Source organism: Polypterus senegalus, chromosome 14 (assembly GCF_016835505.1).
Source record: "Polypterus senegalus isolate Bchr_013 chromosome 14, ASM1683550v1, whole genome shotgun sequence".
NCBI classification, from domain to species: Eukaryota; Metazoa; Chordata; class Cladistia; order Polypteriformes; family Polypteridae; genus Polypterus; species Polypterus senegalus.
Window position 1 is genome coordinate 143,369,926 of NC_053167.1, and position 12,411 is coordinate 143,382,336.

The following is a 12,411-nucleotide window of genomic DNA, read 5'->3' on the forward strand; positions in this document are numbered from 1 at the left end:
ACAGTAATGTGTTTTCAGCCGTGGTTTAAAGAGCTCCACCGTATCAACCTGGCAAATTCCTATTGGCAAGCTATTCCAGATTTGAGGTGCAAAACAGCAGAAGGCCGAAAATTTCTCCAGGTGTGCTGTACAACAGTAATGTGAAAAGACAATTTCCTCTCAGGGATTAATAAAGTATATCAGAAAATATAAAGCTTTAAATAACTTTGATACTTTCTATTCTATCCTGGCCCTTAACATTCCAAGTCACCTTAGATCTTGTAATGTCTGGATCAGGACTCATCCCCTCTCCAAAGCCTCCGATAAATTCATGGCTAAACTGGCTCCGAAGTGGTTCAGCCCGGCAACTGTTGTCCAAATGAAGGGACCAGTAACCTATGCAGTGGAGTGGGGATTACCGGGGACTAAGAAAGTAGACACTGTGAACATCGCAAACCTCAAGCCTTGGTTCGGCCATACACCACAGCCTAGATAGATAGATAGATAGATAGATAGATAGATAGATAGATAGATAGATAGAGATGAAAGGCACTATATAATAGATAGATAGATAGATAGATAGATACTTTATTAATCCCAATTAATAGTTAGAACTGCATCTCCCAGCAGTCCTTGCAGGTGGCCAGAGGGGTTTAAAAGGAGGGCAGGTGTCAAAGAGAAAACAAAGTTTGTTTTGTTTGTTTGGTGCGTTATATATATCTGCTGGACTGCTTGCCGTTAATTCTACCATTTATCATCATTGTGTCCTGGATTGTATTGTTGGGGTCTGGATCGTATGTCTACCTGTCTACTGGTAGAAGAAGGAGCACTCCTGACCCATCCATCTGTCGTCATACTTTCAGCAACTACCAGTAGGACTGCGTTTTCCATTCCCTTTCCTAATACAGATCGCTGGACTTAACTTCACCACTTCTCATTTCATCCGGCTTGGGTTTCCATGGACTTTTCTGTGTGTTTATTGTGTTTATATGTTAAATGTAATATCGCCGAAGGGATCAGGATGGAATTATTGTTTTCATTTATATAATTTAATTTCATTATACTTTTTATCGTTTAAACTCCCAGCTGTTCTTTTTTTGTCTCTGTAGTGTGTGTGTGTGTGTCGTTCCAAGGCTGGGGATGTCCCTGGTAATCCTCCAGTAAAATAAATAAATCAACGACTCATTGACGGTGTGAATCTTAGCGGCACTTGACCGCTGCAGTGGTCTGGTTATTATTCCAAGAGCTAAGTCTAAGAGACATTGTCAGACTACTGTTTCCTGTTACCCACCAAAAATCTGGAATACTTGACCAATAGAAATATGCCACGCTAATCTCAGGGATCGTTTTAAACTGCTAAAAACCCACTTTTATAATTAGATTTTTTTCAAAGCTACTGTACATTTAGTTCTACCCTTAATCAACTAGAAACGCATAGAATTATCATACTCTTCGATAAATCAGAGAAGGTGCCACATCACAGATTTGGGCTTCAAACTAAAAGAAGTGGGCGTTCAGGGTGTTGTGTGTAGACGGGTACAGAATTGGCACAGACACAGAAAGCAGAGGCTGATGGTGCAAGAAACCTTATTTGAAATTGGGGGTGTTAAGAGTGGAGTCCAGCAGGGGGCAGTGCGGGGGCCGCTGCTATTTTTAATAAATATATAAATGATTTGGATAGGAATATAAATAAGAAGCTGGTTAAGTCTGCAGATGATACCAAGATAGGTGGACTGGCAGATAAACGAGATTCTGTTGAATCATCACAGAGGGACTTGGACAGCAGACAGGCTTGGGGAGATTTATGGGCGATAAAATGTAATGTAAGTAAATGCAAAGAATTTATGTATGAAGTAAAAGTGTTAGGTTTGAATACAAAATGAGAGGTCTGACAATCGAGAGTCCGCCTTATGTGAAGGATTGAGGAGTCGTAGTGGACTCTAAGGACAGTGTTCAGAAGCCATTAAGAAGGCTAACAGAATGTCAGGTTATATAGCGCCTTGATGTGTGGAGTACAAGTCACAGGAGGTTCTGCTCAGGCTTCATAACACACTGGTGAGGCCTCATCTGGAGTCCTGTGTGCAGTTTGGGTCTCCATAAAGACATCACAGCACAAGAGAAGGTCCAGAGAAGAGAGTCTCGGCTGATTAAAGGGCTACAGGGGTTGAGTTATGAGGAAAGATTAAAAGAGCTGAGCCTTTACAGGAGATGAAGAGAAGATTAAGAGGTGACATGATTGAAGTGTTTAAAATTATGAAAGAAATTAGTGTAGTGGATCGAGACGGTGACTTTAAAATGAGTTCATCAAGAACATGGGGACACTATTGGAAATGTGTTAAGGGTAAATTTCACACAAACATTGGGAAATTTTTCTTAACCCAGAGAACCACAAACACATGGAATAAGTGACCAAGTAGTGGGGTAGACATGAGGACCTTAGGGGCCTCCAAAACTCAATTTTATTATGGAGAATTAAATGGATGGCAACAGCAAGCTTTATTGGCCGAATGTCCTGTTCTGCACCAGATTGTTTTAATGGTCTAATGTTATAATGTTCAAAACAGCGTTTTTAAATACAAGTTACTTTTATCAGTGCCTGCGTTTGTTAACTGTAACATGAAATAAGTAGGCATTTGTTAGGGATACTGTACGTATATAATAACCGTACCAAATACCGTTTGTCACTGCAGAACGTTCTTTTTTCATCTAGCGTGTTCTAACGGTAACATTTTCAAACTAATAATTCCATTAATAATTATTTTTTTCAATCCACAAATTCATAACCGTATTGTACTTAGACATCGGTCTGCTATAGATGGTCTCACAGTGTGTGTCGCTTTTTTAACAGCAGACATATTTTGCTTTTTTTACATTGTCATGGATCAAGTTGAATCATTTCTTGAAAAACTTATGAAAAGACCGCCACTTGTCTGTGTTGCATGTTCTAGACTTTAGGACAATTAAATAAACTGTCACATTTTGTAGGTTGTCCCATAATACACCATACATCACATCAGTAAAGTCGCAGGTACACTGTAAAAAATTGCCAGGATTTCACAGGTGTTAACTGTAAGTTTTCACAATAAAATACTGTATTCAGAATTTTTGTTGTAATCACAGTAAGATACGCTGTCGTCTGTCAAAAGACAGCAAATTACTGTAAAATTGTATTTGGAGAAGACCCCGTTGCACTGTGGGATATTACATGCTCAGAGAGTGGAAGAAAGTAATAAAATGGCGTTGTAGTGTGCTTGTTACTTATACAAACGGTAATTAACTTAACATTCATTGCCTTTCTCCATTATCATTATAATAATTTCTGTTTTGTATTGTTAGAGAGGAAGTTATGCAGTCATTTTAAGACTTTACCACGGAGTGTATTAGAAAACTTACATACTGCGCGCTTTCAGTTTGTACTTTCTCACATTGTTTGAGTACGTGCAGTTTCGTTTAATTTCAGTTTGTGCATTTCTCAATCTACTTTAAATCATGCCTTTCAATATATATTAATGTTTACAGCTGTAATTAGTGATTTCTTTCATAAAATTTAAGTTCTAGCATTTTCAAACCGTTTCATTTTGTGCATTTTTTTAACTCGTGTCTTATCTTATAGCTTCAGGAAAGCGTTTTCATATTGTTTCAATGTCAGCTTTTTCATGTAGTTTTAGTTCATGTATTTTTAAACAGTTTTAATTTGTGCATTTTGATTAAGTTTATGTGCTTTTGTTTTCAACTGTGATTAAAGATGTTAGCTCAGGAATAGCATAAATATATATATATAAATATAAATAAATTAATTTATGGTAAACTCCACAGGCAAAAGTAATACATGGAAGCAAATGTATTGATTTAAGCACGGTTGATAGAAATTTGACTTCAAATGGTATTTTAATGGATTCTTACTGGTTTAACTTTTTTTTGTAGATACATAGTGTAGTTTTTTTGTGTGTGTGTTAACATTTCCCTTTGGGATCCAAACCATATTGCATTTTCCACATTTTTTAGTTATTGTTAGCTGGTCTGTGTTAGAAAAGGCAGTCTTAGCAAGGTATTTTTGACTCTATTAGCCATTAAATAAAATTGCCTATCAATTCACAATGTTCCATTGTAAATTTAGTAAGTGCCAGTATATCTGTAGTAATGTTACTCAGTTTATTCAACACACAAAGCTGCACAGTAACACTCCCAATTATCATTATCAGTGTGGTGTGCCTACGTGTTCTCGGATGTACCGCAAAGCCAGTGTTCTGAAAACACACATATATAGAGACCATAAGGAAGCAGTTCCTACTCTGCGCACTACAGGCAGTTCATTACACCTCTAAACTGTGTGGTTCAGTCATGTGAAGTTAAGTGTGACGCTTTGACCTCTTTCATAAAGCATTTAAAATCACACATAAAACAAGGACTGAAAATCAAATGCCCATTCAGAGGTTGTGAGAGCATTTTACAGTTAAGTCAAGTTTAGCCTCGCATATTTCAAGGAAACATAGAGGCTCAGAGGACCTAGATGATTCAATTCTAGATACATCTGTTCCCATGGATCCCTTTGGTGTTCCTAGTCAGACAGATTCAAATATTTTTGATGAGGATGATTGTGAACCAGAAAGGCCACTGGCTGTGGATGAAACTTTGTTTTTACAAAACATTACACTTCTTTATCTGAAATTACAAGCTAAGGTATTGTTACCAGCAAGTACCATACAGACAATCATTGAGGACTTTCAAAATGCCCATGACATTGGACTTTCACATTTACTTAAGATTCTGATTGAGAAATTGAAGGCACTTGGAATTCCAGAGGCCACTATAAGTGACATAATTGATGAAATGAACAGGGGATCTCCTTAAGATGTATAACAAGGAACTTCTAAGTACAGAACAAAAGAGAAAGACTGTATTTAAAAAGAATTTTAACTATGTTGAGCCCGTACCCTTGTTTCTCGGCACTGATGAAAATGGCAAAGAATGCTTTGCCCAGTATGTACCAATACAAGAGACTTTACTTGCATTGTTCAAAAGCGAGTCTGTAAGAGAACAGTATGCCTTAGCACATTCTCAAGCATCCACTGAAAATGTCTATAAGGATGTTGGAGATGGAGAGGGAGTTCGAAGTAATCCACTATTGAAAATAGAACCTTCTTCTATTGGTTTGATTTTATATCAGGATGCCTTTGAGGTTGTAAACCCACTTGGTTCAGGGAGAAAAAAACATAAAGTTTTAGCTGTATACTTAACCCTGGCTGAAATTTTGCCACATAATAGATCCACTACAGCTCACATGCAACTTGTTCTCTTATGTAGGGAGCAGAACTTAAAATACTTTGGAGTGACCAAAATTTTTGAATCTTTGATCAAGGACCTCAAATTTCTAGAAGAGAGAGGGATTTTGATAAGTGATGGCAGATTTGTAAAGGCACTCTGATTGCCATTTCAGGAGACAACTTGGGATCCCATTGTATTGGAGGTTTTCTGGAAAACTTCAGTCGGGCTGATCGTTTTTGCCGCTACTGTGAAATAGATAAAGCAAAATTTATTAAAGAACCATACTTGTGTGGTGCTGTGAGGACAATACAGTCATATAAATGTCATGTTCAGGGTTTAGACCCTGCTGTATCAGGTATCAAGTGTGACTCTCCTTTTAACCAACTTTCTTATTTCCATGTTTGCCAGCCTGGGCTCCCACCGTGTCTAGCCCATGACTTGTTTGAAGGTATTGTGTCGTATGACCTCGCTTTGTTTGTTGGTCATTTAATACATGAGAAGCACTTCACTTACTTGCAATTAAACAGATGTAAGAACCAATTCAAATATCAGGGAAATGATGGCAATGACAAACCTGCAGATGTTTCCCCTGGTAGTGAACGACTAAATGGACATGCAGTTCAAAATTGGTGTTTTCTTAGATTGTTACCTCTCTTGATAGGTGACAGAATTCAAGATCCCTGTGAAAACGAGGTATGGCAACTCCTTTTACAACTAAGAGAGGTAGTGGAGCTTGTCTGTGCACCAGCTATTGCAGCAGGCCAAGTAGCATATCTCAAAGTCATAATTGAAGAATATCTACACAGTAGGAAAAAGCTTTTCCCTAATCACCCTTTAAGGCCTAAGCATCATTATATGTGCCATTATCCTGAACTTATACTCCACTTTGGTCCACTTATTCGCCTTTGGACATTAAGGTTTGAAAGTAAGCACTCATTTTTCAAAACATGTGCCAGAAAGCTACACAACTTTAAAAATCTGTGCAAAACACTGGCAGAAAGACATCAGCTTCTTCAGGCTTACTTGAGTGCAGGCAGCCTGTTCCCTCCAGTTGTACAGGTACACAGGGGTACACAGTTTTTTGTGAATGATTATAATGACAAAATCAGAGAATCTGTTGCCAGTTATAATTTTGAGTCACAGTCTACAGTGGCAGGCAATGAAGTGACTGTGAAAGGCACAGCATACAGGAAAGGAATGTTTGTTTTGCTTGGAAGTAGAGATGAAGAACTTTATGTTGGGAAGATTATTCTGGTCCTTACTGTCCACGATTCTGCATACTTTGTTACAGAGAAGCATACCTTTGTGAAGTTGAGAGATATAGGTGTCTATTGTAAATTAGGAGTAGTCCAAAAGGATTATGTTTGTATAAAGCAAGATGATTTGCTTGACTACTACCCACTTCCGGCTTATAATGTGTGTGACCTACTGCTAATTGTTCTTCATCATTCTTTTTTAGAAATTGTGTAAGTAGAAAGGATAGATAAATAATGGAGTAGGAAGAGTCTGTGAGGTTCTTTTAAAGAACACATATATGTATATAGGACTTTGTATATATATGTCTTTTAAATAACATCTTTGTATTGTGGTGAAAGTATTATAGAAGGATATGATTCAGAAATTGCCTTTGAAGATTCCAGCACATTTACCTATAAATGAAGAGTTAAATTTTCTAATTCAATTGAAATCAAACTGAGATAGGGATAGTCTGTAGTTTGTGAATGCTTTCACTTCTTGGAGTACTCACTAGTGCCTGAATAAAACATAAAATCATACAGAGATACAATTGTAGCAAATAACGCATTACTGATAATAAACAAATAATCAAGGGGTTTTATGAATTAATTGGTTGATATTTGACTGTCTGCTCCCAACTCTCTTTTAGAAAATGAGTCAAGACATAAGGGAAGTGGTGCTATCTATTTTGCCAAGCCTCTCAAATGAATCCTTAACATCTCTTCTTGAACGGTTAGAAGAGCTTGGTGTGGAAAGCAGAGAAGACCTTGCTTTTGTACAAGAGAAGGATCTGGAGAAACACATTAGGCCAATCCAGTGTCGCAAACTGTTAAACAGCATTAAAAATGAAGGTAAATATATATTTTGATAACTGCCATTGGTAAGCTGAACAATTAACACTGAAGTTCAAAGATTATTGAAGGGCGAACTCATTGACCTGAAAAATCATGTCTTTCTCTTACTAGTGTCCTTCATTCTGTTTCTTTTCAGTGGCTACCAATATAATATATTGAACAGGAAGAATGTAATTTATCATAAATTAATTTAGTGTGCTGCTTTTTTGTTTTTTTTCCATTGATCTTTTTTGCTATCATCTCTAGGACTTGTAACAGTTCAAAGTGAACTGGATGCTGCTGCCTCTTCATCCCTCTCATCAAGCCCCATGAGCACTCCACTCATCCTATCTTCTAACTCCTCAAGCAGTTCAAACTCCTCTGTTTCTTCGTCCCCACATCCTGGCAGGCCATGGTATGCAGAGTTCAAAGTCAATTGGAATAGGATGCCAGCAGCAATTCAAAAAGCAGTGGCAAATCAAACAAGACCATCACCAGGAGACAGAAAAGATATGGTGAAAGCAGTGGTAGATCAGATGCTTGAACATGATCTTAACCCAACTAGAGCAATGTGTCACAGCGTAGTCCGAGGAATTGTAAGGGAACACCCAAAAGTTTTGGGATGTTGGAAAAAAGGAGACATGGTTGGAGAGGGCTGCCACTCTCTTCTTCAGCAAATTAAAACAAGAGTGGAATATAAAAACAGAACAAATACTCTTGCAAGGCGACGCAGAGAGAAGGTCCCACACTAATGCAGCAGGGGAGGCAAGAGGCCCTGTAGATCAGTATGGATGTGTGAGGTGGTGTCCTGTAGAACTGCCAGCTGGAGAAACGGAGGCATCATTAGATGACATGAAAATGCAGCTACTTAAAATATTCTCCGAGTTAGGGATGAGTGGAGCAGAGAAAGCTGAACCTCTTATGGAGAAGACCTATATCCACCAGCGCGATACCTTAATGGAGTGCCTGCACCACACATTGCACAAGTTCAGAAGGAATGGCCTTTCCTTTTCTCTCAAAGATGTCTTTACTCCCACTTTAGGCTTCTAACAGACATATCTATCCTCAGCAAGCTGCAAGAGGCACTGGACAATAAAGGCAGTACAATTATAAAGTTCTGCCAGGAACTAAGCCATCATTCAGGAATTCAGGATGTGCTGTCTAAGTTTGAACCAGAGGTTTCAGTTAAGGCTGCATGTGTCCTTCTCCTCCTGATGGCATACTTTAAGGAGCCCAAGGATGCAATCCTACTTCAAGCAGATGTAAGTAATTGTTTTACAGATAGAAAACTGAGTTTTGCTTACAATAGACCAGGAACCCAACTGGCATTGAAAATGCTTTAGAGTTGAATTTATTTTTTATATTTTTCTAAAAATTAATGCCTTGAAATTTTAGAAAATTAATATGGTATCTTGAGGAGTGCTGGATGTGCTTGATTTTTTATATAGCAGTAAATGTTCAGTATTCTATATGAAGAACTAGTTTGATAGAAACAATAAGATGAATATGATGGCTCAACTCAACCTGACTAAGAGTAAAAAAGGTAGGTGCCAATGCTGGAACTCGGGTAGACAATACAGTATATTAACCTTCATACTTGTATTCATACACTCTTAATCTCCCATGTAGACACACAGTTCTCTGACTACTGAATTTTAGTAAAATACACACCTTGCTAAATCTACTGTAGAATTGTGAATCACTGGGGTCAAGGGATTTTCTTCTGCCATCATTTTTACTCTTCAGTAAGGGATATACAGTACACACTGTACTGTACATATATCCAGCATATTTTAAAGTTATGTATTACTGTATTTTACAGACATGTGCCACAGGTGCTGATGTTCAGAGGACAATGATGCTACCAAGCACACCCCGCTTGATTATACAAGGTAATGTTAACAACACATGTAGCTTATAGTGTCAGCAACTTTAGTAGTATGTAAACCTGTATTACCTTCTCATATATGTTTTGAAGGTCTGTGCAGCTGCTCTTTACTTTGCAAAGACCAGAAGAACAGCGTGCAGACCTTTAATAGTTGTAATCTAAGACCCTGTGTTAGCGACCCATTCCTTTCCCACTGTTGTTCATTAAGAATTCCACTTCTTTGCATAAGTACGTGATGAATATCTTTTTTATTTCAGATGACATGATGAAGCCTAAAGCCTGGATGTTGTCAATTGAAGGACAAGTGGTCATGGGACCACATCATGATTTTGTCAATGGTATTGCTACAATCTTTGCAAGTTATTACAACTTTAACTTGCAGTATCCTGAAGATGCCTCATCCACATTGGAGTTTATCCAAAGGTAAACTAACACACTGACATTGTAGATAACACTAGCAAGGGTAATAGTGAGACTAGTAAATCACCACAACATTGTTAAAATGGCAGAGAAATTGTGTTTGGCTTTCCTACTTAGGAGGAGTGTTAGGCATCAGTATTCTGTAGAAAGGAACAGCACTTAATGTCTTTTGAAAACAGTGTGAAATAGCTCAAATAAAACTAATAGCTTCTATATTTTGTTTACAGGTTTTTGGGTATTAACCCAGAGTCGGGCTCAAAATCAAAAAAGAAACACGGACACATCAACCAACAAGTCTGCACACTTTTGAGGAAACTAATTGATTTTGAATGGATGTCAATGTAGACATTTTCAGAAAGGACTCCTAATAATTCAAATTGATTTAAAGTGTTTTAATCCCCTGTTTTGCCTCAGTTTAATTTCTATCTTGCTGTCTTTAAAAATGTTACACTGCTTTATAATTACATTTTTTTTTTAACATTATCGTTTAAATGTTAAACACTGGAGTTTATATCTTTAATTTAATTTCTTAAAATATACCTTTTAAAAGGGAAATGCTTTCAGAATTATTGATTGCTTTTCACTTGACCCTTTCAGATGTCTGCATATCTGGAAAAAGTAGCACATATTTACAAATAATACACTGTTGACTACTAGACAGCCATAATAACTGCGGGCACTGAGGTACAGTATGTGCAAGTTGTTTACTACAGAGGATTTTAGATATACAGTACAGTAAAAAATGTGTTTTTGTTTCTTGTACATATACTTACTGTATGTGAGGTTTAGATAATTTTGTTTGTGCAATTTAAAAATAAAAGTTGAACTGCCTGTTAAGACTTTTATTGAATTTAAAAGTGTATACTTGAGGTATTCTGTGCATTTAACGTTTGAAGAAACACTGCTGAATAAATATGCAAAACACATACAGTAATGTGTTTTTGTTTTTATTTTTGTTTAACTTTATTAATTTTCAATAATTTAAAGATTATATGTGTTGTAAAGTGACTGATAAAAGTCTAATCCTGACTACAGGGACACTGATGGAAACATTTTGTACAAACATCATACAGAAAACCACAAATGCAAGGAACAAGTGAACAAGTAGTGAGATGGACAAGGGGACTTTAGAGACCTTCAGAACTTAACTTGATGTAAATTTGGGAAAATTTGGTAAATAGGATGGGTGATCAAGGTTGTTTTAATGTCCTTTACAGTATTTAATGTTGTTATTGCACCTGTAAATTTACAGTAAATTACTGGCTACTGAGTTGCATTACTTTTACAGTTAGCATGTAAAAATACAGTAGATTAATGTAAATTGAAAATGGTTAATTATTGTAATTCAACAGTAACATACTGCTACATCACAGTAATTTTCTTGCCCAGTTTACTGTGAAGTCACAGTGTGGTATGGTAATTTTATTGTAATGTACTGTAATATGATACAGTAAAATACTGTAAAAGTAATGCAACTAGTAGCCAGTAATTTACTGTAAGTGTACACAACATGAACACTTGCTCTGTGCTTCGTGATCCCTGATTTTTGTCATCGGACATCGGTTACCGGAGCTGCTTAAATCGGACGAGTGCTCGCGTAACCGTGGACTGCCGAAGCCCGTCCTGAGTTAACGAGAAAAGCGTGAAGTGTGAGGATCCGACTGTGTCTCGATTGGCTGACGCGGATAATTACAGCGGGGCGTCCGCCGATAAGTCTCGATTTCCTAAGCGCTCCGGGGAGTACCCCCGATCTAATCTGTGCATTCATATTTATGTATTTATTTATTGGAGGATCGTTGTTCTAAAATAATCATAAAATGCATTTTATGAGCAAAGCGGAGCCGTCCTATCCTAACTCCATTATGGTGACGGACTGGGGTCCTGGCCAGATGTTCTTCCTGCTTGTTGAGAAAAGCTTCAGCGGAGCTGCGCTATAGGCCTACTTCTGGCCTTTTTTTTTGACGTCTTCCAAAGTAACCGTTAACCATTTTTACAGTTTTAAAGGGAAGTGGAGGAGTGTATATCTAAAGTTTCTGTCTTTTACATTTAATAAAAAGAAATCGGCAGAAAGTAGAACCTGATTTAAGACAAGCTAAATAATGCTTTGCCTTAAAAGCGAAACGAGAGAAGGCTCAAGGTGTTCAACTCTTCTTTATCTCCTCTGATCGCAGTGGTGACCTCATCCGCTGGAGTGCGCATGTGCAGATGTGCCAAACTGGCCACTCGCCCACATACCTGCCCCGGGCTTTGCCAGGAGATTCACGGATCATCAACTCCCTGATGTCATTAAATATTAACAGAAAGACATCACCGTGCAAGTAAATAGACAAACAGGGCGTTCATATGAACAAAGATGAGTTCAAGAGATTAGCGCGCCTCCCGGTTCTTGTTTGACCTTTATGTTCCAACATGGCAACTGCAGAACACGAGTGATTCACGTCTCGAGTGGCACGCTTTGGTCAGACATGATTAAATGTGTGTCCCATGATTGCCATCCCTGGGTAGTTGGGCATTTTTTCAGCGCTAAAGTGCTCAGTAATTTTGTATTAGAATTGGAAAAGAAACCAGCTACTGGGAACGAATGTGGATGATGAGGTTTTTGACACTTGACTCCACTGATTTGCAAAGTGTAATACTAATAATAATGCTTAGGATATACTCTAAAAATGTTGTCCATTAAAGATTTGAACAATAAGGCTATTTTGGAGTAGGGAAGTTAATCGTGACAGCAGTATCTGCCAGAGTAGCAGATGTCGTCTCTTGTCTTAACACATCCCGCAGTTCGCCTTT

The 12,411-nt window shown here is 37.7% G+C and overlaps 1 protein-coding gene and 1 pseudogene across 1 annotated transcript in view; one reads left to right on the forward strand and one right to left on the reverse strand.

Moving 5' to 3' along the window:
* The window catches only part of LOC120514445 (interferon-induced protein 44-like), a 105,305-nt gene that overhangs the window by 83,532 nt on the left and 9,362 nt on the right, over positions 1-12,411 (reverse strand). The gene's annotated exons all lie outside the window — the stretch shown is intronic.
* On the forward strand, positions 3,144-10,551 carry LOC120514446 (annotated as a pseudogene).